At 48.9% G+C, this 25,535-nt stretch overlaps 1 protein-coding gene and 1 long non-coding RNA gene across 7 annotated transcripts in view; one reads left to right on the top strand and one right to left on the bottom strand.

The window, feature by feature from the left end:
• The window catches only part of KCNB1 (potassium voltage-gated channel subfamily B member 1), a 111,701-nt gene that overhangs the window by 41,281 nt on the left and 44,885 nt on the right, over positions 1 to 25,535 (bottom strand). The window lies entirely within an intron of this gene.
• Positions 89 to 14,378, top strand: LOC147360030 (uncharacterized). Of its 6 annotated transcripts, XR_015138914.1 has the most exons (8): positions 230 to 536; positions 796 to 1,106; positions 1,847 to 1,942; positions 2,809 to 2,964; positions 6,234 to 6,418; positions 8,829 to 9,113; positions 9,894 to 10,701; positions 11,584 to 11,784. It is a non-coding gene; the product is annotated as an uncharacterized LOC147360030 (long non-coding RNA). The 6 variants fall into 6 exon arrangements; XR_015138918.1 differs by lacking the exons at positions 2,809 to 2,964; positions 6,234 to 6,418 and having other exon boundaries at positions 93 to 257; positions 10,426 to 10,701; XR_015138915.1 differs by lacking the exons at positions 2,809 to 2,964; positions 9,894 to 10,701; positions 11,584 to 11,784 and adding an exon at positions 13,608 to 14,378.

The following is a 25,535-nucleotide window of genomic DNA, read 5'->3' as shown; positions in this document are numbered from 1 at the left end:
GCTGCCCCTTTAAGAGCAGGGCCCCTTCCCCAGACGGCGATGGAAACCTTCCCACAATGCCCAGCGGCTTCCCGTCCTGGCCCCAGGCAGCTCCTCTTTTGGTTTCCCTAAGCAAGATGTCAGGCTAGTAAAACAGATCCCAGAGTTTAATTAAAATAATGAGCTCTGCCAAAGGAAGGGCGCCAGGGCCAGCCAGCGTGGGGAAGATGAATTAGAGTTCTGTTCAGGGAAGCGGCGGGAGGGAGGGAGAGGGGAAGGTGAGTGAGTACGAGAGAGACACGATGGTAGGAGAGAAGAGACAAGGAGGAAACAGGGAAGGAAGGAGTGGGAGAGACAGCGAATAAAAAGACGGGGGAGGGGGACAGAGGAGCGGGACAGACGGACAGACAGACCCGAGTGGGCAGTCATGGTTTGAGTCGGCGCTGCCCACTCTCTTGCCTCCTCTAACCCCTCCTCCCGGAGAACCCCAAGATCAGAATTGTCTGCGGGAGCTGAACGCCTCACCCCTCTGCTTTCGAGCTTCCTATGGCTCCCCGGTACCTTGGGAATGAACCCAGACCCCGGAGCTGTGGCTCTCAAGGCCCTGCAGGGTCTGGCTCCTGCCCCCCTCCCCCTCTAGTCCGCATGTCCCTCCTCACTGCCTCTCTGCCCCACAGCCCGTGGCCGCCCTCCCCTTTCCCCACTGGGCTGCCCCCAGGGTCCACACACGGCCTCTGCTCTCTCCCCATCCCTCCTGCCCCAGATAACTCTGGACTTCTCCTCCAAGGTCTCTTTAAATATCACTTGGGTTTACAGGGCTGAATCGGACTGGCAACACTCCCTTCCTGAGCTCAAGGTTCAGAACAGGAGCCCGATGACACACGAGCAATGAATGAAAGGAGATGAAATTTAAGGCCCTGGGTGGAAAAGCAATGCCCGACCTGAGCACTCTCCAAGCCAGACCCTGCTCAGAATACTTTATGTGCATTTACTGCATCTCCATCCAGCCCTGAAAGGTGGGGGCCAGTACTGCCTTCACCCCTATGAGCAGTGAAACCAGGCTGCTCACAGCTTGTCTAGGCAGAGTGGGGCTGTGAAACCACCAGGCTTCCAGGTGGCTCCGAATGGTGAGGAGATGGGGCAAGCTGGGCAGGTGGGTGGAGACCGGGAGAGGGAGGAAATGGATCAGTGGTGGCCTGGGAAGGTGAGCTGCTCAGAGAGAGATGGGTTGGCCATGCAAAGATGGACGAGAGTGTTTTAGGGGGGCCGAAGCAGTGGGATATTCTGAGCTCTGCCCACTTCAGCCACTCATGAGTTCCCATTTGAAAAATCTGTGAGACTTCCCTGGTAGTTAACTTCCCTGGTCTGGTGGTTAAGACTCTGTGCTTCCAATGCAAGGGGCACGGGTTTGATTCCTGGTGCAGAACCAGGATCCCACATGCCATGCAATACAGCCAAAAAATAAAAATAAATAACAATACAAATAATGAACAAAAGTGCTTGCCCCGTGCCCGTGTGGGCACTGGGAGAGGCCAGAACCCAGCTGATTGAAGACCTGGAGGGTTCCTTCCTCTCTGTGGGTGACCTTGGGGAAAGCTCTAGGGGACCCACGGGCGGCGGCCACCAATCTTCCCAGAGGTCAGGGGAGGGCCATGCCTGTCTCTCGGAATATGATGTCTTCAGTTGTCACTGAATGAATGTCAGTGAATGGCTTCATTCATTCATTCATTAGCTCCCTCCTGCCTCACGTCACCATGGCTCGATTACCCGCTGAAGTCCTCTCTAACCTCTCTCCCTCACAGGTTCCACTCCACCCACAATGGCCTTCTTGCCATTTCCAAATAAATTGAGCTCATTTCTGCCCTAGGGCCTTTGGATTGCGGTCCCCTCTGCCTGGAATGTTCTCTGTCCGTTTTGTGATGCTGTACTTAATCAAGCTTCACCTTCCAGAAAGGGGTTGAAGGTATGTAAAAAAGGAGCCATTCCTCCCAGACCTCATAATCCCTAAGGGTCTTCAACAAGTTTTCATGATATAAACATAAAGTTACTCACTGCATTGTTGTTTATTAGATTAGAAAGATCTGAAACAACCTCAGTGTCCATCAACAATGCAAGTTAAATCAACAATGAGTCAGCCATACAATGGAATACTATGCAGCTGTAAAGGAGGAGCAGGATGGCCCAATATGCATAAATAGAGAATAATCCCTGAGGAATAATGTTAGCAAACAGAGCAAGATGAGAACAATATGTGTAGCCAGCCCCCATTTCAATAAAGCAAAGAAAAAGGATCTATGCACACATGAATTAGGATGAACTTGTATGTGGTTAAATTGTTTCTGGAAGCAATCAGAAGAAATTAGTAATTGTGGCTGCCTCTGGGGAGGAGGGCTGGGGACAGGGGTGGGAGAAGGACTTTTCACTGTATGCCTTTTTTAACACTAACTTTCACATCAAGAAAATATATCACCTATTTAAAATACTGACATCCCAATATTTTTAGAATTTTGACCTTAACTCTAAATGGGTTACATACCCAAACAGGGACACAAGTGATGATGATGAGATAAGACTGCTTTCGCCAGACCTCACCACTCTTGCATCCCATTACTGGCTCAGGCTACAAGAACAGCATGAATTTAAAATATACATATATAAGCACATAAAACAAATCCTGTGGTTTTCTTGTGAACCTCACACATACCCTGTGTTGTAATTTTGTGGAGGTAGGTCAAAAGCATGAATTTGTTCAATTTAATATTTTAAATGTTATGCAAATTTTGGGAGGTCTTCATTTTGGGGGTTTAAGAAAATAAATTCATATTCCAGGAATCTCAAAAAATAGAAGTCTTCTAGTCTTCAATACTTTGGCTACCTGGGGCAAAAAGCTGACTCACTGGAAAAGATCCTGATGCTGGGAAAGATTGAAGGCAGGAGAAGGGGACGACAGAGGATGAGATGGTTGGATGGCGGACATGAGTTTGAGTAAGCTCTGGGAGTTGGTGATGGACAGGGAAGCCTGGTGTGCTGCAGTCCATGGGGTTGCAAAGAGCCAGACACGACTGAGCAACTGAATTGAATTGAGGTTTCTCTTGGCCTGAAGGACCCAGTTCTCAGGGAGAGACCAGGGAAGCTCAGAGAAGAGGAACAGTAAGCCCACGATCCACATTTAGCCATTCCCGGGGGACAGTGACAAAGTCACCAGGATGCAGCGGCGGGGCCTGGCTCCCCTCTGGGAACCTTGGGTGAGAGGGGGCAGGAGGGAATACCAGGCTGGAAGGCTGGTCTGCCTGTGAACTCAGGGGATCGTTGGGTTTTTTTTTAGCTGACTTTCCGGAAACTGAGCTAGAAGCTCCACTCAGTTCTGTCCGACCCCACATGCAGCCCAGGCTGTTTAGCCACAGCATCGAAGTAAGAGATGTTTGTTTTCACTTATAAATCTAAGAAAATGGAATAAATGAATCAATATTGGACTAGTGGCTAGCCAGTGGGGAGAGAGGCAAGATAGAGTAGCAGATTAAGAGAGATAAATTACTAGGTATAAAATAAATAAGATACAAAGATTTAATATGCAGCACAGGGTAGCTCAGATGGTAAAGAATCTGCCTGCAATGCAGGAGACCTTGGTTCGATCCCTGGCTCAGGAAGATCCTCTGGAGAAGGGAATGGCAATCCACTCTGGTATTCTTGCCTGGAGAATCCCATGGATAGAGGAGGCTACAGTTTGTGGGGTCGCAAACAGTCGGAGACGACTGAGCGACTAACCCACACACACCACACACCACAGGGAATAGAGACAATCTTTTCTGGTAACTTTAAATGGAGTATCATCTGTGAGAATATAGAACCACGAGGTTGTACACCTGAAACTAATATTGCAAATAAACTATGCTTCAATAAGAAAAGTGAGATGTGTTCACTTAGCATAGCTGTAGCCTGACTTGAACCAAGGTCAAAGTTCCCCAGCAGCCCACAGGACAGCAGAAATAACCAAATATCACTACTGATAACGTGGTTGAGTTTAACCCCTTTGTAAATGTGGCCCTTTAGTGTCCTCAGAACTCGTGCCTAGCCTGCATCTGACTTCTCACAGCCACCCCAGGAGGAAGTAGGGTTGGTTTCAAAATTCCCACTTCACAGATAGGCAAGCTGAGATTCAGCATGGGGAAGGAGACTTGTCTAAGGTCACACAGTCGGGGGTGTCACCCATAGTAAGGCTCTTCAGTCCAGAACTCTTTCTGAGACACCACCTGGGAGAAGCCAGGACGGCCCTTGCCCAGTGCCTGGGTCCCCAGGGCATGGGTGGACAAGGCCGCCGTCTCCCCAAGTGGGCAGGGCCCGGCTGACCTGGTCTAGACTGTGCTGCTGAGCCTGCTGGTGGGAGCAGGTGGAGGCCCCAGTGACAGGGAATCTCAGAAGAGCTAATGCATCGGCCAGACCTGTCACATCTACCTTCAAGAGATTTGGGGGGAATTTCCCTGGAGGTCTAGTGGTTAAGATTCCGGGCTTCCACAGAAGGGGGCGTGGGTTCGATCCCTGGTCGGGGAACTAAGATCCCGTGTCTCACAGTGTGGACCAAAAAAAAAAAGAGGTATCTGGAATGTACCCACTTCTCCCCTTCCCCTCACTGACGCCCCTGGGCCAGGCCACTATCCTCTTCTGCTTGGTCTGTTGCAGTCACCTCCTCACTATCTTCCTGCTTCTGTCCTTGTGCCTATGACAAACAGATTCATTTTCCACATTTATCTGAGGGGTCCCAGAACCTAAGCTGGCTCATTTTTGTCTTCTTGGTTCAAAACCCTACCATCTCCCAGTGCACTCAGAACAAAGGCTGACGTCCTTACGAGGCCCGCAAGGCCCTGAGTGGTGGGCCCTTCTTCCCTCTCTGGCCTGCCTCTCTCCGCTCCTCCCCTTGCTCACTCTGCTCCGCCACACTGGCCTTCTTGCTGCTCCTGGAACACACCAGACACTTCCAGCCTCAGGGCCTTTGCACTAGCCATTCCCTCTGCCTAGAACACTCCACCCCCCACACAACACTCATCTCTTTTCTTCACTTATTTCGCATCTCTGCTTAAATGTCACATCCCCAGAAGGGCTTACCCTGACCTCCTTCAAATGCCACCAACTTTCCATCAAAATCTGTGCTCTTCCTTATTACATCTGTAGATTTATTGTTGTTTAGTTGCTAAGTCATGGCCAACTCTTTTGTGACCCTATGGACTGTAGCCCACTGGGTTCCTCTGTTCATGGGATTTTCCAGGCAAGAACACTGGAGTGGGTTGCCATTTCCTCCTCCAGAGAATCTTCCTGACCCAGAGATCAAACCTGCGTCTCCTGCATTGACGGGTGGATTCTTTACCACTGAGCCACCAGGGAAGTGCATCTGTGGACAGATATTATATATTCCATGGTGTCCTGTTGTTTTTTGTTCCTCTCTCCTTTCTAGACTGTAAGCTTCATGAGCTCTGGGGCCTTGGCTCTTTTCCTTCATCACTGTAGGCTCGGAGCCTAGCAAGGGGCTGGTGTACAGTAGACATTACAAAGAGATTTGTTGGAGGACAAACAAGTGAATCCAGACTCCTTAGTACTCCAACTGGACTAAGGAGCTCCGAAATGCCCAGTGGATTTTTCCTTCCAAGAAATGCAGATCTGACTTCCCACTGGGGTTGGGCAGTTTTTCTGCTGGCTACCTGCCCACGTCACTGCGGTAACAATACCTGTTTTGTGTGTTTGATTGGAGGCAAAGCATGCTCTGTTTAGCCAAGGTAGTCAAGAAACACAATGAGAACTTTTTTGGGCTCAAGGTAATATTTGTATAGTGACATACTGCTCCAAATGCATGGTTACCAAGGAACTAGGAAATGTTCCCATGTAAACAGCAAATGAAATCTTTTTAGTAAAATATTATTTATTTCTTTAGTTGGCTGTGCTGGGTCTTAGTTGTGACGCTCGGGATCTTCCATCTTCATTGTGGCACGTGCACTCTAGTTCCCCAACCAGGGATTGAACCCGGGGCCCCCTGCTTTGGAAGGTGGAGTCTTAACCACTAGACCCCCAGGGAGGTCCCAGCAAATGAGATCTTACACAAAATTGGCTTTCCTTGGAATTGGCTCTCCATTCCAAAAAACCACTATGAGGCAGAAAATGATCATTCATCATAAGGATAGTTACGATTAACTGAGCAGCTATTATGGGGCAAAGCACTGTAAGGAGTATAATAGGTACACGGTCTACTTCATTCTCGCAATATCCAGGAATGGTATTTCTGCCCACCAGAAAAGGAAATGGAGACTCAGAGAAGTGAAGTCACTTGCCTGATGCCCCACAGCCACTAAGAGCAGAAGGCAGCATCCAAAACCTGGTCTTGTCCCCTCCTATCCAAGAAGAGATCCTCTAAGCACACTGGCATTAGCAATTTGCTGCTCAGACAACCATGCAGGTAAGGACAGGCCTGCTGCTCAGGGTCTGAAGAAAAAGGATTCTAGAAAATCCAGATGACAAGGGTGTCCAGTCATATGGTACCCTGAGTTCATGGTGGGGGGGTTATGCTTCACTGCTGGTGTGTTCCCGGAAGAAGCTGGAGAGCTCTAGCTATTTTCCCTAAAAGCTCTGATGAAAGGTGTGTCTAGAGAGGTTTCTTTGGATTCCATTAAAGCAGGGGCTTAGGGACCTGGCGAGGCACCTGTGTGTTGCCAGACCAGCTCATTAGTGGGTCTCCCCATTCTTTTTTTTTTTTCTTTTTAAAGATTTTTTTGCTCTGGACCATTTTTAAAGTCTTTACTGAAGTTGTTACAACATCGTTTCTGTTTTATGTTTTGGTTTTTTTGCCAGGAAGCATGTGGGACTTTAGCTCCCTGACCAGGAATGGGACCCATATGCTCTGCGTTGGAAGGCTTAACCACTGGACTGCCAGGAAATTCCCTGGGTTTCCCCACTTGTGAGACAATGTTGTGGGCCAAGACTGAGCAAGAAGGCCTGGATTTCCAAAGGCAGGACACTGACCTGTGGGCGTAGAACTGGAAGGGTGGGGTCCTGCTTTACGTTTGGCCCATGGGACAAAATGAAATTTGGCTGAAACCAACTTTGGCCAGGGGCTTTCCAGGTGGCTCAGTGGTAAATAATTCACCTGCTAATGCAGGAGACGCAGGTTTGATCTCTGAGTTGGAAAAATCCCCTGGAGAAGGAAATGGCAACCCACTCCAGTACTCTTGCCTGGAAAATCCCATGGACAGAGAAGCCTGGTGGGCTACATTCCAAGGGGTCACAAAGAGTCGGACACAACTGAGTGACTGAGCACGTACGCCATGTTGGCCAACATGAGGCAGCCGGGGGGGTCTTGTTCTAGGTTTGATTGTCCCATCACATCTTCCTCCAAAACCTCCTGACCTACTGACGTGCCATGAACTTGCTAGCCACGTGAGTCTTAAAACTTCACTTTCAGGGCCTTCCCTGGTGATCCAATGGCAGGGGCTGCGGGTTTAATTCCTGGTCTGGGAACTAAGATCCCACACGATGCACAGCACGGCCAAAAGAAAACACTGCCATCACGATCTTTGCCTCTCATTTGTCATGAGGTGCGGTTGATGTTCCTTCCTCCTGAATTTGGGCTCTGCAATCACTTGTTCAATAGAGTATGGCTGAAATGACGTGCTGGCAGTTTCAGGACCCGAGCCGTGAGAAACGGCCATCTATCACTTCCTGTTTCTTGGTGTGATTACGCTTGGAGCCCAGTTACCATGCTGTGAGGAGATGCTCCATGGAGAGGAACTGACAGCCAGGAACGACTCCTAGGCTGGGCTGTGTGAGGGAGCCCCAGCTGAGGTGTTGCCGTGGGCATCACATGCCCTGTAGAAATGAACTAGCCCCACCCATCCCTGTACCCATTTCAGATTCATGAACAAATCAATGATTTTGTTTCAAGCCACTAAGTCTTGGGGGTGGCTTGTTACACAACAATAGATAACCAGAACACCTCCCCAACACACTCCCCAACTTGGAAGGCATTTCCTACATCTTGCAGGAACCCCACATCCAGATGTAGGATGTGAATAACAATGGAGAAGCCTGGCTATTTGAGGAAAGGAGGAAGTGAAGTCGCTTAGTTGTGTCCGACTCTCTGCGACCCCAAGGACTGTAGCCCGCCAGGCTCCTCGGTCCATGGGATTCTCCAGACAAGAACACTGGAGTGCGTTGCCATGTCCTTCTCCAGGGGATCTCCCCGACCCAGGGATCGAACCCGAGTCTCCCACATTGCAGGCAGACTCTTTACTGTCTGAGCCACCAGGGAATCCCGATTTCTGGTTATTTGAAGGAAGGTCAATAAATCAGGCCAGAAAACTTTACCTGCTGATGTTTCCCCTGTCTCTCTGCAGTTCACCAACTAGAATAGCTAAGAACAGTCGTGGACTCTTCCTTTTTTGAGACAGAATCCTTTATTAACCAAACACACCCCCAGAGCCTCCATAGTCAAGGGTGAAGGTGGCAGAGGTGGAGAAGAGATGTTTTCCTTTAATTCCGTTTTGCACATATTTTTCATGGAACATGGAATTATCTGGGAGTTCTTGTCCTATTTGGAATGTCTAAGGAGATAAGGCCATCATATAGGAAAGCACCAGAAATCTCTCCTGCTCTTCTCTTTGGACGATCGTGTGGGACTGCCGTGGAGATGGAGCTGGGAAGAGGTAGGGGAATTTGGCCTGTAAAATCTTCATGAATGCCTGCCTCTTTCTCCAGGGCTTGGACTGGCTCCATGGAAGTGGGTTTGCTTGCTTTTCATGGAAGTAGTGTGCCATGTGGTTTTAAAAGTCTCTAAAACTCCATCTGCCAAACTGCTCCTCTCTTATTTTCAGCTCGCCAGGACTCCCCAAAGGGCCAAGATGACAGGATAAGGCCTAAGGAGTGCCAATAGCAGGATCCCAGCTGTGACAGTCAGTGCCCGTGCTGAAAATGACAGCATCCCAAGAGCTCTCATCAGGAACCTAGGGAAGGTTATTGGATACAAAGTGTGGACTAGACAAAGAACGAAATACTACTCAGCTGTAAAAAAGGAATGAAGTGCTGATGCATGCAACGCCGCAAACCTCCAAAATACTATGCTCAATGGAAGAAGCCAGACGCCAAAGGCCACGTACTGTGTGAGTCTGTTTCTATGAAATGTCCAAAAGAGGCAGATCCAGAGAGACAGAAAGCAGATGTGTGGTTTCCTGGGCCTGTGGGTGGGAATGGGGAGTGAATGCAAGTAGGCAGGAGGTTTTTTCTTGGGGAAATGTTCTGAAATCGGATCATAGCACAGCTCCGTAAATTTACTAAAAACTATTGCATTGTACTCTTTAAAATGAAGGAATGTTATGGTATATACATTATTTCTCCAAAAAAGCCATTAAAAAAAAAGAACCCAGAGAAGTCAGAGGGAGGAGCCAGGGTGTGGACTAGGGGTTGTTAAAGCTCTGAGGAGCCCAGGAGATAAGTGGGCATGTCCTGGTGAGAAAGGGTAGAAGCCAGGATTTTCTTCGTCACCTAACTGGGAAACCACAAAGCAGAAGGCCTCTGACTTCCTACTAGTTAAAGAGAGATTATATTATGAAGGGAGTTCCCTGGTGGTTGAGAGGTAAAGAATCTGTCTGCCAGTTCAGGAAATGCGGATTTGATCCCTGGGTCAGAAAGATCCGCTGGAGAAGGAAATGGCAACTCCTTGCAGTCCAGGCAAGTATTCTTGCCTGGAAAATCTCATGGACAGAAGAGCCTGCTGGGCTACAGTCCATGGGGTCACAAAAGAGTCAGACGTGGCCTAGTGACTAAACAGCAACAAAAGCTGAGAGTCATATGATAGCCGCTGACGTTATTAAGTGCTTATTCTTCGCCAGGTGGCTGTGTGAAGCAGTTTACGTGTGTGAACTCCTTTGCTCTCCCAACAGCCCTACAGACTGAGGCAGGAGACGATTCTCCACGGGTGACTCCATGTCTGCCTGTCTTCCGAGCAAGAGACAATGAGAGCCTTGTTCTGGACTCTCTTCTCAAGGATGTCTAGCCAGCAGCCTTGGAAGATAGAAATAGTACACCGAGAGTTGTTTCCCTATCAGTATAATAAAGATGAGGTCTCCTACCAGGGCAAAGGCTGAGCCGCTTTGCCAGCAGCTTTCTTATAAAATTGGGGGTTTCCTAAGCCCAGGGATCCTCAGCTGTGACAAGTCCAGGTGGAGCAGCAGCCATCTGGGGCACCTTGCAGGGCTCCCATGGAACCTGGGGGCAAAGAGGGCTGATGGGAACGTGAAGTTCATGCCACCTGCTGGGCTGTAATAGTCCTTTGTCTCTGACACAGCCAGCTCATGTCTCCTGCCAGTATCCACTCAACTGTGGCAGGCTCACTTGTTAGCTTGCAAGCCAAGTGAAAGCTCAGACCCTCCACAGTTCTCGACCATCGGCATTCACATCACCCCCATTTTACAGATAAGGACTTTGAGACCCAGAGAAGGAAAGCTTGTCCAAGGTCACCCGGCTAGCAAATGAACGGAGTTGCCCAGACAGACTGGGAAGGGCAGGATATCTGGGCAGGGGATTGGTGAAGGTACCGCCCGGGAGTGACAGGAGCTGAACGCTCTGAAGATGCTCAGGAGGTCATGCCTCTCAGCCTCCCAACCCCACACACCCCCAGATGCTGCCTGTCCCCACATCCGGCTGCCGGGGCTGAGCCGCCAATTTGGGACGGCCGTGATATATTTAACGGTGAGTCACGCTCTCCCCCAGCAATCAGCAGTGGCAGGATCGGGGAGGATGCAGGGAGCATCTCTGGGAATCCATGCCCGAGGGTCGCCATGGCAACCCCACCAGGCTCACTTGCCAGCAGCTGGGATGCCAGTGCCTGAGTCAAGGCAGAAAATAGTCTCATAGGCCGAGTGCGGCCAAGGACAGAAGCGGGTCTGCCACATGCTATCACCAGTGGGTTCACCAGGGGTGGCTGCAGGAGTCCTGAGACTTGGTGATCAGAAGTCTCATGGGCATGCTGGGGAGCTCAGAGTCCCCTACTGGAGGCCTGGTGTCCCTGGCCTGCTGGGATGAGGGTACTAGTCAGGCACTCTGGTGAGCCCCGTCTCTTTCTGCCTGGTTCCTCTCCATTTGTCTGTCTTTCTCATACATACCCACCCTCATGAAGACCCCTCTCCATCTGAGGCTTCTAATCAAGCACCATTAAAACAGCTCCAGACTGATGGCAACCTGGCACTGTTAATCACAGACCAACATCTTCCAGCATAATTCTGAAGACTTCAGACCCTAAGACAAAGCAGTCACACCCACACTCCCACAGCAAATATGAATATTCCGGTGAGCAGTTTGGAACCCATTCATTCATTCATCAATTCTTTGTCTTCACTGTTGATTCTGAATTAAATTCAGGCTCCCACGGGCCCTGTATAGATGTGGACCTGGTTATCACTCCTCATCCCCTTCCCCTCTCCTGTCTTACTCCACTCCAGCCCACAGCCTTGCTGCTATGCTTCAGACACACCAGGCTGTTTCCTGTCTCAGGGCCTCTGCGTTTGCAGTTCTGACTTCCTGGAAAGTTCTTCGTCCAGATTAACCACAACCTGATTCCCTCACTCCCTTTAGGTCTTTGCACAAATCTCATCTCCTCAGAGAGATACTGTCAAGACCACCCTAGGAGAGAGCACCCAACCCAGCCTCAAGGATAAGGCCAAATATGTCTGTATCACTTGTAACAGGGGTCCCCAACCTCTGGAATTGAATGCCTGATGATTGGAGATGGAGCTTATGTAATAATAACAGAAATAAAGTACATAATAAATGTAACGCACTTGAATCATCCCCAAACCATCTCCCCATTCCCCTGGTCTGTGGAAAAACTGTGTCTTACAAAAGCGGCCCCTGGTGCCTAAAAGGTTGGAGACTGTTGACATATAACACTGTGACTTAGCTTCTTTTGTTTGTAACAAGGAAAGGGAAATTGACAATTCGTGGCCTGTAAATTGAATCTGGCCCATAGATACATTTTGTTTGGTCTAAACAGTGTTTCCAAAACATTAAATTAGTTGCTAACATTCATAAAATTGAGATTTCATTTTATATCCCCAATTTTCACCTTCTCTTGCAAAACTGGAGGATCAAGCTACATGTTCCTGCATCTCAGCAACTGGGGAGGTCTGAGAAGCATCCACTCCGTTAGACTGAGCTTGAGAATTTCTGTCTGCTGGGCACCCCACTTGGTCACCTTCATTCATTTACCTGGCCACATGCAGTCTCTGGGGAATTTTATACTCTCAAGCCAGGTCTCTAGGCTGAGGTCACTAAGCTTGGTTTGGGAGGGAGGGAGTGGGGCATAGACATTTCTTTGCTTTGATTAGACAGAATTGAGTTGATGGACTAATCTAGGGGTTCCAGGTGGGTAAGCAAAGGCATGAAAGTGTAGGGCAAGTTCTAGGACTGCCAAGAAGTAGCCTGGAGTGGGAAGAGGCCAGCTAAGTCACTTGGGACCAGAACCTGGAGGGCCTTGAATGCCTTGTTAAGTCCTTCAGCTTCTCCTGAGGGTAGTGGGGAGCCACAGAAGATTGTAGAGCAAGGCAAGGGACACGGTCAGAGCCAGCAGGGGTGTAGGGAAGCAGGAGTGAGAATCACCCTTGGTATCAAGTCTGGCTCAGGGTTCTCTTGGGGCCAAACCCCAGTCTGGAGAGCATACAGGGGCGATAAGGATGGTGTCTTCCATCAGCCCCTCCTGGCTCCTTCCTCTCACTGTCTTATAATAATAGTGTTTTCAGTACAGACGTTCTGGGTCCTCTGTCGTGGCTCATTCAGCCACCCTTCCAGAGAGAAAACAAAAAGCAGTGTTTTTTCACATCTATTTTAGACTGCTGCCTACATCTTTGTTCTTCGTGAGGAACACGTGCTCCCAGAGGGCCCCTTTCTCAGCTGTGGCCAGCAGGCAGGTCTGGACCACCAGGCTGGGTTCCAACAGGAAAGAGCCAGCAGATGTAACAGAATCATGCCTGTTAAGCTGGGAGCTGCCTGGGGATGGTGGCGTCACTGAGTCCCAGATATGTGGAAGAGAGGGGGAAGGAAGTTTGTTCTAGTCCACACACCTTTCCTGGATGGACCATCTTAAACTATTCTGAATGTCTAGGAAGAGCCCCCTGTCCTTGTTTCCTAAAGATGATCCCTGCAGTTTGGGAATTTGTGTCCATACAGTATGGTTCATTTACTGATGGACTGCACCTGGATGTATCCAGCACACCCATTTAACAGGTAGTAAAACTGAGGCCTGAAAAGGAAGCATGGTTTGCTCAAGATTATAGAGTGGCTGGCCACAATCTGAAAAGACCAGAATGTAAAATCTCAGAGGGCATGCATTTTATTTGCCTTGGTCACAGGTCCATATCCATCACATAACATAGTATCTGGCAAATAACAGGCTCTTGATAAATATCTGTTGAATGAATAAATAACATCTCTACTGGTGTCCTGCAGTCCATGGGGTCACAAAGAGTTGGACACGGCATAGCAGCTGCACAGTAACACACAGCTGTTTTTAGCTTTTACAAATACTTCTTTCACACGTGTCCTCATTTTGACTGTCATAATTATCTTTCAGGCTAGGAATGGCGTCTTTCCTTATTTTGCAGGGAAGGAAATGCAGGTTAGAGAGGTTTAGTCACCTGCCCGGGATCACACAACCTTGAAGAAGCAGACCTGAATCCCAAATGTCTTCCTGTGGGATCTCTTTAGAATATTCAAGTAGAGGAAGAGACCTTGGCAACATCCAACCACGAGGTAAAAACCTTGGCCCGCAAGAGCAGCTCTGGCCTGAATTCTACTCCACAGTCTCGGGGGAGAGAGACCCAGAGAGCAGTTCCTCAAACTGTTAAACAGAGGTGCCATACGAGCCAGCAGTTCCACTCCTGGGTGTAGCTCCAAGAGAACCGAAAACCTCTCTCCACACGCAAACATGTACACGCATGTTCATAGCAGCCTTAGTCATAAAAGCCAGGAAGTAGAAAAAACCCAAATGCCTACAAACTGACGAAGGATGCACCACATGTGGCAAATCCACACGATGGGATATCATTCACCATAAAAAGGAAGGAAGCGCTGATACCTGCTACAGCACTGATGAACCTTGAACACACCACGCTAAGTGAAAGAAGCCAGATGCAAAAGGCCACCTGGTGTATGATCCGTTTATGGGAAATGTCCAGAAGAGGCAAATCTAAATGGACAGAGAGCAGCTTACTGGTTGCCAGGGGCCGAGGGAACCCAGGAATGGAGCGTGACTGCTCATGGGTATGGGGTTTCTTTGGGGGATGATGTAAATGTTCTAGAATTAGACTGTGGTGATGGCTGCACAAACTCTGCAAATATACTAAAAACTACTGAGTCATACCTTTTTAAAAATACATAGGTTCAGAGGGTTTTATTTTATTTATGTATTTTTTGACCGCACTTTGAGGCATGTGGGATCTTAGTTCCCTGACCAGGGATTGAACCAATGCCCCTTGAAGTAGAAGCTCACATTTTAACCACTGGACTGCCAGGGAAACCCCTGAGTTATACCTTTTAAATGGGTGAATTTTATGCCATGAATTACATCCCAACCAAACCATTAAAAAAAAAATACCGAGAAGCATTTCCATGACAACAGAGTTTTAGTGAGAAAGGGAAACACACAAATAAGAAAATATCCCCAGTTCAGGCAGCCCCATGCTATCTTCCTGGATGTCTCAAGAAGGCTTTCAAGACAGAATTCCAACCCCAAGCCCCAGCGATTCACCTGTGGGCTTGTTCCTTGATGCCTTGCTGAAGCCATCCACCTTCCTTAGTTCAAGAGAACCTTGCCACCCCGATTACCCTGGCAAAGAGATGGAGGCTTAGAGAAAGGAAGTGACTTACCCAAGCTCACACAGGGTGTGATGCTTTCCGCTTCAGCACAATACAAGAACCAGCCAGGTGACTTGGGGCCACTTGCTGGGGAACGCCAGTCAAGTTCCTCGTTCTCTGTGGGCCTTGGTTTCCCCATCTGAACCACAAAATCCCAGCTCACTGCCCCCTTCACTGTCCAGGCGGGTGATTCAGCCAGAACACTCCTCACTACCTCTGACAGAATGATTCTCCACATTTCATCAGATTTCACTTGAACAAAGACAAACAGCTTTTCTCAGACCTCCACCCACCCAGGGATTCTAGGCTAAATCTGTGCTGTTTTTCTCGACTCTGTCCTTCCACTGCCTGGCAGGCTGCTCTGCACTGTGGCCTCTGCAGCCACTTCTCAAATAACCCTGATGTCTAGGTTCAAGGAAGACAAGGTTGTTGTCAGGTGAAGCATTTGCATAATGTGAGTTCACAGGCGTGCTTTCTTCAGAGCTGAATGGGATGCTTTTCAGGGGCCCTCCCTTTACTTTTGAAGTTCTAGGTTCAGCTTTGGGGTTTGCAGACCTAAGAAGACTTCCCCACCAAAGTGTACAGGCACAGCTCCAAACACACACCTTTTCATATCTCTCTCCATATGCCCACCCATTTCCCCATTCATTCATTATTTCAACAAAAATATATCGAGGGTCTCCTATGTGTCAGGCACTGTGTTAGTCACTGCGTATGGTGGAAAGAAAAGATAAAACAGGTTCTTTGTCCTCATGGAGCTCACAGACTAGTAGAGGAAGATGAGTCTTAACAGATGCACAAAATATTAACACAAACTGCGATGAATGCCACCAGAGGAAAGTTCAGAATAATAAGGGCAACCTAATTTCTACCAAGGAGCAGAGGAGATCTCTGTGAGGAAGCTGACATGTGAGATAAGGTCTGAAGCATGATTAACAGTGAGAAATGCTCTTGGTTCACAAAGTAGAAAATTCTAAGAAAGGGTCAAGCAAGCAGGAGATTTATAGCTTCACATAACAAAATGTCCCAAGACAGACTTACCCCATCACTGAGGCTCACAACAATATTATCAGAGATCCAAGTTCTCTATCATCTGCTCTACCAACCTCAGAGGATTGGTTCTTTTCCCAGGCTCACTCACCTCATGGACCCAAAGTGGCTGCCATCATCTGACCATCATGTGAAGACACGACCACAACCAAGAACATGAAAAAAGTCCTTCTCATCCGCCTATCATTTTCTGAAATAGATGATAACCCTTCCAGAAGTGTCCCAGCAGATCTGATGGGTGGCATCACATATCCACATCTAAGTCATCACTGGCAAAAGGAATGGGGCCACCATAATGGTCTCAAACCAGCAGTTTTTACCCAAAGATGATTTATTCCCCCTCCACAGGACATTTTTTGGTGCAATAATTGTGTGTGTGTGTGTGTGTGTGGGCGTATCAGGGGTGCTACTGGCATCTAGTAGGTAGAGGTATGTGGTACTATTAAACATACTATAGTGTACAGGACAGCCCCCACTCCAGAATTATCCAGATGTCAACAGTGCGGAAGTTGAAAAATCAGAGGCAAATACTGACTCATGGGGGCGGCAGGTGGAAGAAGGGTGGGGAAATTGGTTAGGGAAGGTTTCCTGGAGGCTATAAGAGCTCAGCTGAGTCTAAAAAGACAGGACATTGTCCAAACCAATGCAGGTAATGAGTCAAGCCTAGCATCTCCCCAGTGTCTGAGCAGAAATGCAGATGACCCTTCCACTTTTCCTGCCTTTACCAGCAGGAGGTGAGCTCATGTGGGCAGGGATCTTGCCTATCCTCCTCAGGGCTTCATCCCCATTCCCAGTTCAGCGACGACAGTCACAGAGGCTGTTCGACAGGTCACTGGTAATGAAGACGTGAACGGACGGAGGCAGCAGTCTCTTGACTGTAAAATCTCTTGAAATTTCTGGGCATCACACAGAGTGGACATCATGTCACACAGAGTAAATGAGCATAGAAGGGGCAGTCAGTGAGCAGTAGTCAGATCCTCCGAAATGATCCAGTCCCATCATGGGACAGATGGATGGGCAGACCCTGGGAGGGCGGAGAGTTCAAACGCACTCAGCAAGCTGGGGGCAGACGCAGGCCACGCGCCCCTCTACGAGCCCAGGATCAACACCAACAGGGACGGACTCTCCCGGTGGAGCAGTGGCTAGGAATCTGCCTGTCAGTGTCTCCTTACAAAGCGGTTTTCCTGGATTCGCTGACCTCGCGACCCCAAAAGCGCGCCGATCAGGGCTGCCGTTTCGGAGGACGCTTCTCCGCTCTGGTCGCGGAACGACTGCCGAACCGGCCAGACAAAATGGCTGGCCCACGCACGTGTTTTGTTTGGCCCATGCTGTTCTTAACAATTTTACCATGTGCCGTCTTTGCCAACAATAAAAGTAATTGGGAGAGTGAGCCTATAAACCCAGCTTCTCATTTAGATAATCGGGAGGTTTGGCAGTACTTTGTGCCCATTTTCTGGCACGGTTGCCATTTCCCGGAGCTGGACTGTGGCCTCAGTCCGGATACCAGCGCTCCATCCCAGCCCAGGGGCCTTCTGGCACCTCACTTGCCTGCAGCTCCAGAAAGGCATTCTGAGATGAAAGTCCAGCCCCAGCAGAGGGGGCCCAAACGGGAGTGGGCGAGGCCATCCGGGGACCCCAAGGCAGGCCACTCCCCACCCTCCCTCAGAAGGAAGCGCCTTAGTGACCATGGCAACAGGCTGCCAGTCTCAACATATCTTCCATTCGAAACGGAGAAATGACAAAGGACACCTCTCAGCGCAGGCAACATCAGCTCCCAGTACCCCCAAAACCTAAGAGCCAGAAGGAGTGTGATCTGTCCTCTCCAATCTGAGCCCCCAAACACCCCCATTTGTCCAACCAATCCAGAGATGGGGTGTTGGGAGGGGTTGATTTAGATTCCACCTTATATAAAAAGACCAGAAAGTGTTTGATTAGAGATAGAGGAAGGCGTGGGTGTCTGAGACGGGGCTCTGTTTCTGGGCAAATGTACACATTCCCTGCTGCCTCCCTCCCTCTCCCCTTCCTCTGGGCAGACGCACTGCCTCCCCTGGCAGCTCAGCGCAGCCACCTTCCGCTCAGCCGTGACCTAAGCCCTTCCTCAGTATCCTGGAGCCCCCAGTGCATCCGGCGTGTTTCTAGACTGCTTACAGGATCAGAAGGAAATGAAGGAATGGAATGAGAGAATCTTCCAGAAATAAGAAAATGCCTCACGCAATATTTCCCTTTGAAACTAAGAAGCTGACACCCAGAACACTGGAAAACGGCAGCCGTATTGAGAAAAGAAGCAAAGAGAAGACTGCCAGTTAGCACCCAAGTCCCCTCCTGGGACTGAAAACCATAAATATTAATGGCCATAACCATCTGGTGTTAGTCACAATGCCTGATAAATTGAGGTCATTTTACCAGGAGTAAAGAGCATGTTGATGGCAGCAAAGGGTAACAGTGCTGTTGGCTGCATGACCGGTGCGGCCCGCCAAGGTGATGGCATAAATCAGAAGACCCAGGTCCAGTCTGGGAAGCGGGGTAGTGGCTTCTACAACAGGTGGGGTGGGGGTCCTGGGACAGGGCTGATCTAGATGTAGCTTCAGACAGGTGCAGGCTGGGAAGATAACGCTTCCAGAGATGGGACTTCCCTGGTGGTCTAGTGTTTAAGACCCTGCCCTTCCACTGCAGGGAACGTGGGTTTGATCCCCAGTCAGGGAATGAAGATCCCGCATCTAATGCAGCGTGATAATATAAATAAATTAATTAAAAAAAAAAAAAGAGAGAGCTTCCAGAGGAGGCAAGTCCAGGTGGTCAGGGAGAGGGGAGTATCAGGGGAGGCGAGTCCCAGGGTGCAAATGCTTGGGCAGAGAGCGGAAATTCTGGCTGCGGCCAATCCTGTTTCGTTGCAGTCTTGATGTTTCTTCTTCCTCTACCTTCTCCCTGCTCCTCTCTTCTCTTTTTTCTCTGCCTTTACACCTGCCAGGGCCAACTTCACTATGAAATGCCAGAGGGACAGAGTGTGGGGCTCACGTGGATTCTAGGGACCTCTCCCCAGTGTCCTCACTTCTTTATAATTAGAAGGAAGACCACAAATTTTTAATTTTTTTGATTGTGCTGCATGGCTTGAGGGATCTTAGGTCAGCGACCAGGGATCAGACCTCGGCCCTTGGCAGTGAAAAGCGAGGAGTCCTAACTGCCGAACCACCAGGAAAATCCCCGAAAGACAACGGACTTTTAGACTGCAGAAGACGTTTTCATATGTAATCTTACTCTATTTACCTTTGTATCAATGCAGCCATCAAATGTAACGTTTAGTAGTTTTGGGGGAGCGAGGCCAAAGTTCTCAGGGCCCGTGAAAAGGGTAACATGGTCCTGCTTTCTGCCACCCTCCGCTGCTCCATCTCCCTCCCCTGCTCCCACGAGCCAGGGGATCTTAAGCAATCAGCGTTGCCTTACGGAGTCTCAGCTTCATCCTGTGCAAAACGGACTGATAATAATAATAATGATGATGCTGCTGCTGCTAAGTCGCTTCAGTCATGTCCGACTCTGTGCGACCCCAGAGACGGAAGCCCACCAGGCTGCCCCGTCCCTGGGATTCTCCAGGCAAGAACACTGGAGTGGGTTGCCATTTCCTTCTCCAATGCATAAAAGTGAAAGTGAAGTCGCTCAGTCATGTCCGACTCCCAGCGACCCCATGGACTGCAGCCCACCAGGCTCCTCCGTCCATGGGATTTTCCAGGCAAGAGTACTGGAGTGGGGTGCCATTGCCTTCTCCAATAATGATGATAATTTGGTGAAATACTTTGGTGAAATAACATTAGGGAAAGCTCTGGGCACAAAGTGGTGCTGACCAGTGGTATTTCCCTTCCCTTCCAGGAGGTTCTGGGGTCCTGGGAGTGAGAGGTGTGATTTATAGAAAAATCTCAGGGGACAAAGTCCCTGGTAATCAGCAACCCCGGCCTATCTTTTTTGTTGCGGTTGTTTAGTTGCTAAGTCATATCCAACTCTTTGCATTCCCCACCTCCTTCCTGTTAGAGCATGGCGCAGCCCTCTCTCTCCCTGTTTCTTGGGCTCTCTGGTTCTTCTAAAAGACAAACACTTCTCTTGACCCTCCGAGGAAACTCACAAGGCGCTTGATGAGAGAAATCAAATAATGTCTCCAGATCCCAACAGAAAGCAAGTATCTATTTGGCTAGCTCTGGCAAGGGAAGGGGGGCCTTCTAGCTCAGCTCCGTGTCAGCCAGGGCTGGATGCCTGATATACAGAACCCAGTGCCAAGTGAAAATGCAGGGCCCCTTGTTCAGAAATTATTATGATTTTCCAGACAGTGACAGCAGAGCATAAACAAAGTGTGGGGCCCTTCCGAGCGTGGAGCCCAGCGCTACTGCAGGACTTGGGAGCTCGAGACAGTGCCTGTGGTCGGTTTGGAGCTGCCGGCCTGAGGGTGGGGGTGGCAATGGGAGGAGGGGGAGGCGTCCGCAGTGATGCTAACTCCGGTTCTCCATCCCCACTCCACTTATGCTTAGCTGCAGGCCTGGCACATCATAGGTAACCTGCAAGCTTCTTTAAAAAAATTTCTTTTTATGTGGACCACATTTAAAAAAAATCTGTATTAATTTTTTTACAGTATTGTTTCTGTTTTGTTTTATTTTTTCAGACATGAGGCAAGTAAAATTTTAGCTCCCCCGGCCAGGGATCAAACTTGCAACCCCCACATTGGAAGGGGATGTCTTAACCACTGGACCACCAGGGAAGGGCCCTTGCAAGTTCTTCCTGACTCACAGCTCACTCACTTATCCTCTTAGCACTGGGCCTACAATGTCAGATGAGACCCTCCTAGGGGTCTGTGCCCTGGACCCTCCCCCTCCTCCCTCTGCCCCCAGATCCCTGGCTCCAAGTTATGCCGACCAGAAGCACCCCCACCCCTGCCCATCACACACAGTATAGGCCAGGAGTAAAAATAAAATGAAAAAGCAATTGACACAATAAAAGCCAGATTTGTTAAGCATTTACAAGGTGTCAGTCTAAGCACTGGGTCTATCTCACCCTATTTTTTTTAAAGCTTCATTTGAATATATTAAAAAAAAATACATGTACGTATTTGGCTGCTTTGGGTCTTAGTTGCAGCACTCGGAATCTTCCTCGAGTCATGTGGGGTCTTTTTGTTGCAGAGCACGGACTCTCTAGTTGCGGTGCTTGGGCTCCAGAGCTCAAGGGCTCAGTAGTTGCGTCGTGGCACGTGATATCTAAGTTCCCCGACCCAGGATCGAACCCACATCCCCTGCACTGCTATGTGGATTCTTAACCACTGGATCACCAGGGAAGTTGCGATCTCAGCCTATGTTAATTCTCACACAGACTTTCTGAGGTGAGATCTCCAGTTGGCAGAGGAGGAACCTGAGGCCCAGAGAGGTCAGGTCCCTTGGCCAAGGCCACGCAGTCGGGAAGTGGAGGCCCTGGGCTCCAGTGAAGGCTGATGCTGGGCCCCAACAGGGCTGGGAAAAGAGGGTCACGTTTTGTCCTCCCAGCCTCTGGGCAGGAGAGCTACAAACCCCCACGAGATGCCTTCTCCTGGGAGTGGAGAAGAGAGCGAGTGTGACAGGAGAGGAGTGTGTGGCCCCCAGGAGAGCCCTGGGCTACAGGTCCTGAGAGCCAGGCTCAAATCTGGGTTCTTGCTAGAGGTCTCCCTGCGAGGTCACTCACCCTGATCTGCACCTCCCCTCAAGCCTGCTGACCTCACCTCCTGCTCCCTCCCTTCCCTCCCACACCCTCACACTGGGCTCCCTACTAGTCCTAGAAACTACTAAATGCATTTCCACCCCAGGACATTTGCACTTGCTGCTTTCACTTCTGGAGCGCCCTCATGCTGCAATTCACATGGCTCCTTAGATTTCTGATTTAAAGTCAATGTCCATGAAGCGTGTGTGTGTGTGTGTGTGTGTGTGTGTGTGTGTGTGTGTGTATGTGGTGGGGGTGGGGGAGCAGGATCTCTTTTCTCTGTGACAGAGAGGCTTCTCTGATTGCCTCACTTGGAAATATATATAAACTGCTTGGAACGGCACCTGACCCTTGGTAAACACCACAGAAGTGTCTAGTACTGTTGCTATTTAGCCGCTAAGTCTTGTCCACCTCTTTTGGACCCCATGGACTGTAGCCCACCAGGCTCCTCTGTCCATAGGATTTCCCAGGCAAGAATACTGGAGCGGGTTGCCGTTTTCTTCTCCAGGGGATCTTTCCGACTCAGGGATCGAACCCACATCTCCTGCATTGGCAGGCAGATTCTTTACCAATGAGCCATCTGGGAAGCCACATCTAGTACTATTATTATCATCTAAATCAGCAGTCTGTCTACTTGTCACTCAACTTCCCTTTTCTCTACTCTTCCCTTTTCTCCACTCTTCTTCACTGCACTTATCCCTTCCTGAGATCACCTTCCATGTTTGTCCACGTGTGCACTATGTAACTCTCCCACTACAGGGAGAGCTCCGTGGGCTGAGTCTTGGCCACGCTGGAACCTCCCCACTGACTGAGTTGGCATATGGCTCAGATGGTGTCCCAGGGCCCAGAAGTCAGAGCCTCACTTTTTTCTTCAGGAGGTAGCAGCGGCTCCCACAAAGGCTGAGGAGCAAATGGAAGGAGGGGAGACCCAGACATGGTTCTGCAATACTGGGGAGGAGACTGCAGTGATGCTTCCTAGAGATTAGCCCCCAAAGCTAGCCACTCCTGCCAGTCAGAGTGGAGGAGTGCCCTGGAGAGTGGCCAGCCTCAGACAGATCCTGGCTGGTGATGGGGTGTGTGTGTGTGTGTGTGTGTGTGTGTGTGTGTGTGTTGCAGGGGTGGGGCACCTTTTAGCATCAGACTTCAGCCCTGTCCTAATCTGGAGAGTAATTGAGTTGGCTGAGCCATGTAGATTTTGTCATTCAATTCACTCTCTCAAGTAATGTTCATGATTAGCCACCAGGGAAAGGCAAATCAAAAACACTGGGAAGGGACTTCCCTGATGGTCCCATGGCTAAGACTCCATGCTCCCAATGCAGGGGGCCTGGGTTCAGGCCCTGGTCAGGGAACTAGATCTCACATGTTGCAGTTAAGAGTTTGGATGTTGCAACTAAGACCCAGTGCAGTCAAATAAATTTAAAAAAATTAAGTATAAAAAAAAAAACAATGGGAAATTCCACTTCATACCCATTAGGATGGCTAGAATTAAAAAAAAAAAACAAAAACAGTAAGACGTGTAGATCAAGATGTTGTGATCACTGACCTAGAGCCAGACATCCTGGAATGTGAAGTCAAGTGGGTCTTAGAAAGCATCACTACAAACAAAGCTAGTGGAGGTGATGGAATTCCAGTTGAGCTATTTCAAATCCTGAAAGACGATGCTGTGAAAGTGCTGCACTCAATATGCCAGCAAATTTGGAAAACTCAGCAGTGGCCACAGGACTGGAAAACGTCAGTTTTCATTCCAATCCCAAAGAAAGACAATGCAAAGAATGCTCAAAGTACCACACAAATGCACTCATCTCACACGCTAGTAAAGTAATGCTCAAAATTCTCCAAGCCAGGCTTCAGCAATACGTGAACCGTGAACTTCCAGCTGTTCAAGCTGGTTTTAGAAAAGGCAGAGGAACCAGAGATCAAATTGCCAACATCCCTGAATCATCAAAAAAGCAAGAGAGTTCCAGAAAAACATCTATTTCTGCTTTATTGACCATGCCAAAGCCTTTGACTGTGTGGATCACAATAAACTGTGGAAAATTCTGAAAGAGATGGGAATACCAGAGCACCTGACCTGCCTCTTGAGAAACCTATATGTAGATCAGGAAGCAACAGTTAGAACTGGACATGGAACAACAGACTGGTTCCAAATAGGAAAAGGAGTATGTCAAGGCTGTATATTGTCACCCTGCTTATTTAACTTAAATGCAGAGTACATCGTGAGAAACACTGGGCTGGAGGAAGCACAAGCTGGAATCAAGGTTGCCGGGAGAAACATCAATAACCTCAGATATGCAGATGACACCACCCTTATGGCAGAAAGTGAAGAGGAACTAAAAAGCCTCTTGATGAAAGTGAAAGAGGAGAGTGAAAAAGTTGGCTTAAAGCTCAACATTCAGAAAACAAAGATCATGGCATCTGGTCCCATCACTTCATGGCAAATAGCTGGGGAAACAGTGGACACATTGGCTGACTTTATTTTTCTGGGCTCCAAAATCACTGCAGATGGTGATTGCAGCCATGAAATTAAAAGACACTTACTCCTTGGAAGGAAAGTTATGACCAACCTAAACAGCATATTCAAAAGCAGAGACATGACTTTGCCCACAAAGGTCCATCTAGTCAAGGCTATGGTTTTTCCAGTGGTCGTGTATGGATGTGAGAGTTGGACTATAAAGAAAGCTGAGCGCCGAAGAATTGATGCTTTTGAACTGTGGTGTTGGAGAAGACTCTTGAGAGTCCCTTGGACAGCAAGGAGATCCAACCAGTCCATCCTAAAGGAGATCAGTCCTGGGTGTTCATTGGAGGGACTGATGTTGAAGCTGAAACTCCAATACTTTGGCCACCTGATGCGAAGAGCTGACTCATTTGAAAAGACCCTGATGCTGGGAAAGATTGAGGGCAGGAGAAGAAAGGGACGACAGAGGATGAGATGGTTGGATGGCATCACCAACTCAATGGACATGGGTTTGGGTAACTCTGGGAATTGGTGATGGACAGGGAGGCCTGGTGTGCTGCGGTTCATGGGGTCGCAAAGAGTTGGACACGACTTGGCGACTGAACTGAACTGAACTGAACAAGTGTAGAGGAAGTGGAACTCTCAAATATTGCTGGTGGGAATGCAGGAAGGCACAGCCACTTTGGGAAACAGTCTGGCAGCTCCTCAGAAGGTTAAACATTGAGTTACCAAATGATCCGGCAATCTACTCCTGAGCATATAGCCAAGAGAAATGACACCCTATGTCCACGTAAGAACTTGTTTACAAATGTTCACAGCAGCATTATTTATCATAGCCAAAGGAAGAAACAACCTGAATATCCATCAGCTGTTGAAGGATAAGCAAAATGCAGCATCCTCCATACAACGGAATGTTACTCAGCCATAGAAATGAGTGAACTACTGATCCACGTTACGTGGAAGAACTTTGAGAACATTATGCACCTGATAGAAGCCAGACACAGAAGCTGCAGACTGCATGACCCCACTTAGGTGAAATGTCCGGAAGAGGCAAACCACAGAGACAGAAAGCACATCAGTGTTTGCCTGGGACCGGAGAGGGGGTGGGGAAATGGAGAGTGATTGCTAGTGGGCACGGGTTTTCTTTCTGGGATGACAAAAATGCTTCAGGGACTTCTCTGGTGTTCCAGCGGTTAAGACTCCGTGCTCCCACTGCAGGGGGGTTGGGTTCGATCCCGGTCAGGGAACTACGATCCCACATGCTGTGCGGTGCGGCCAAAAAAATAAAATGACAGAGCATTTGTGTGAGCGAGGTTCTCCTCTTATCAAACAAAACTATTTTTAAAATGCTTTAAAATTGATTATGGTGATGGTTGCACCACTCTGTATATACCGAAAATGAATTGTACATTTTAAATGGGTAAATGATACATCTCAATATCTCAACAGAACTGTTATATATATGTGG

Source organism: Bos grunniens, chromosome 13, assembly GCF_055505025.1.
Source record: "Bos grunniens cultivar Pamir isolate PY7600 chromosome 13, Bosgru_T2T1.0, whole genome shotgun sequence".
NCBI classification, from domain to species: domain Eukaryota; kingdom Metazoa; phylum Chordata; class Mammalia; order Artiodactyla; family Bovidae; genus Bos; species Bos grunniens.
Note: the sequence above shows the minus strand (reverse complement) of the source record. Positions and strands in the feature narration are given on the sequence as shown.